The 2989-nt window shown below is 52.9% G+C and overlaps 1 long non-coding RNA gene across 1 annotated transcript; it reads right to left on the bottom strand.

Moving 5' to 3' along the window:
- Positions 1 to 849: 849 nt before the first annotated feature.
- On the bottom strand, positions 850 to 2983 carry LOC121024965 (uncharacterized). The gene is made up of 3 exons (XR_005787893.1): positions 2749 to 2983; positions 2304 to 2327; positions 850 to 1128 (listed from the first exon to the last, which is right to left on the bottom strand). It is a non-coding gene; the product is annotated as an uncharacterized LOC121024965 (long non-coding RNA).
- Between the last annotated feature and the right edge of the window lie 6 nt (positions 2984 to 2989).

The raw sequence follows: 2989 nt of genomic DNA on the forward strand, positions 1-2989 counted from the left end.
ATTTGAATGGCCACACGAGGGTTTTACTGTCTCTTCCAATCGGTGAAATGGACCTTCCCGTGAAGAGGTGGGAATAGGGCAAGAAGACAAGTAGATTGATGGAGCTGCTTTAAAATGTTTTTAGCTTCACTGTTTTTTGAGAGAGAGAGAGAGAGACAGACAGACAGACAGACAGACAGACAGACAGAACACATGTGGGGAAGGGGCAGACAGAGAGTGAGACACAGTATTTGAAGCAGGCTCCATGTTCAGAGTCATCAGCACAGAGGTGAAGCCAGGGTTCGAAACCACAAACGGTGAGACTATGACCTGAACTGAAGTGGGACACTTAATCCACTGAGCGGCCGAGGCAGTGCAAAATACATCTGGCCTAAAAGGAACATCAAGGCTACATTGCCGATGAAGGGGTGCAGAAGGGGCACATGCATGATCCCCTCCCGTGCCAAGGTATGGGAAAGAACATTAGTGACACCCCTCCATCGCAGAGACAGTGGCGCAATGGTGACCCCCTCCCTTGATGTGGGAGGGCGCATGTGTTAACCCCCTCCTGTCCAAAGGGGGGGAACGCTAATGCTTGAAAACCTTTCATACCCAGGGTGAAGGAAGTACTACCTAAGCCTTACCCTACCCCTTATGTCAGTGCCAACCCTAACACTTACCTTAAGAGATGTGTGTTTCTTCAGCTGTGAAAGTGAAAGCACCATTCGTGAAATATCACATTTAATAGTGACATCACTACTCTCTCCCTAAAAGGTGGCACCATGCATGGGTGACCATCTCACACACCAACAAGGGGCAAGGCAGAATCCTGAACCACCTCTGGCATCAAGTGGGGGTGGGGGCACATGTTTGAACGCCCTCCAATGCTGAGGGGGGTTATGTGCATGTGTAAACACCCTTCCCACCGAGGTGAGTGGGGCCAAGCATGAACGCTGTCCCTTGCTGAGGGAGGGTTGTGTGCCTGTACAAATGGTCTGCCTCACAGAGCGGGTGTTGTGGGCATGCCTGAACCCCCTTTGGCAAGGAGGGGGGGGCTTTGCACATACATGAACACCATCCTGGCGAGGGGAGCGGGGAGCATACGTCAATGCCCTCCCTGGCCGCGTTTCTTCAGCTGTGTTTCTTCAGCTGTGAAAGTGAAAAGAACCATTCATGAAACATCACATTCAATAGTGACATCAGTACTTCCTCCCTGAGGGGTGGCGCTGTGCATGGGTGACTGACTCACATGCTGACAGGGGGCCAGGCGGAAGCCTGAACCACCTCCTGTGCTAAGTGGGGCAGGGCGCATGCACCAACGACCTCCCTGGCTGAGGTGGTAGTTCTGTGCATGCCTGAACACCCTTCATTGCCCAGGGGAAGGGGGCGCATGTGCAAATGCCTTCCCTCATTGAGGGTAGCTGTGTGCATGCGTGAACATACACCAGTAGGGGGGGCTGTGCGCAATCCTGTACAGCCTCCTGCGGTAGTGGGTAAGTAGCATGCATGCATGCCCTCCTTCACTGATGGGGATTGTGCTCATGTGGAAATGCCCTACCTCTTGGAGCAGGAGTTTTGTGCATGTGTGAACACTCTTCCGCCAGTAGGGAGAGCTGTGCACATGTGTGAATAGCACCCAGTGGTATGGGGCAGGGCCCACATGCAAATGGCATCCCTCCCCTAGCCGGGGTTGTTCAGAAATGTGAACACATTTTGCCACAATGGGGGCTGTGCACATCTATGAACACCCTCCAGCGCTGAGGGGGTGAGGTGCATAGGTCAACACCCTCCCGTGCCAAAATGGGTATGGGGCACATGCTTGAACTATTCCCTTGTTGAGGGGTGCATGGCGCATATGTGAATGCCCTCCTTCATGGAGGGCATTGTTGTGCGCATGCATGAATACTGTCCCTCACTGATTGGTGGCTGTGCTCATGCATGAACACCCTCCCAGGCAGAGGGGGGCGGGGCAGATGCGCGAATATTCTCCCATACTGACGTGTTACGTCACATAGGTCAACACCTTCCCATGCCAGAGTGGGGGGATGGTGCACATAGGTGAATGCCCTTCCGCCAGGAGGGGGGGCCTTACACACTCGAGAACAAATTCCCGCTCTAATGGGTCAGGGTGTGTGCACAAACGCCCTCCATCACCAAGGAGGGTTGTGCGTGAGAACACCCTTCTAGACGGACAGAGGGCTGTGCCCATCTGTGCCAAGGGGAGCAGGGAGTATTAGTGAAACACCTCTCGTGCAGAGAGGGGGAGCAAGCATGACCTAACCCTTACCCTAAAGCCTAAATGTAATGCTAACCCTAACCCTTACTTTAAGTGATGCATGCTTCTTCAGCTGTAAAAGTGAAAAGAATCATTGATGAAAGGTCACATTTAATAGTGGCAACACAGACACTCCTCTCCGAGGGGTGGCACTGTTCATGGGTGACACCCTCCCTCACCAAGGGGTTGAGGAGCATGTGTGAACCACCTCCCATGCCAAGGGAGACAGGGCACATGTGTCAACACCCTCCCTCACATTGGGACTAGTGGTGCAAATGTGAGAATGCGTGAACGCACTTCCAAGCTGAAGAGTTTGGGGCGCATGTGTGAACACCCTCCCATGCTGAAGGGGGCGGGACACATGCATGAATATTCTCCCACACTGAGGGGCGGTGCTATTGCGTGAATACACTCTAGAGATGAGGGGGTGGGTGTGGAAGCATGACCTAACTCTTACCCTAACCATTAATGGTAATGCTAACCCAAACCCTTACCTTAAGAGTTGTCTGCTACTTCAGCTGTGAAATTGAAAAGAACCATTCATGAAACGTCACATTTAATAGTGGCATCACTATTCCCTCATTGAAGGGTGGCGCTCTGCATGGGTGACCTCCTCCCACACCAAGGTGGGGCTGTGCACATGTGTAAAAACCCTCCCTGCTGAGGTGAGCAAGACACATGCATGAACCATCTCTCATGCAGAGGTGGGGTGTGCCCATGAGTGAACACCCTCCC

This window comes from Herpailurus yagouaroundi, unplaced genomic scaffold, assembly GCF_014898765.1.
Source record: "Herpailurus yagouaroundi ecotype Mexico unplaced genomic scaffold, PumYag 67409, whole genome shotgun sequence".
In the NCBI taxonomy this organism is placed as follows: domain Eukaryota; kingdom Metazoa; phylum Chordata; class Mammalia; order Carnivora; family Felidae; genus Herpailurus; species Herpailurus yagouaroundi.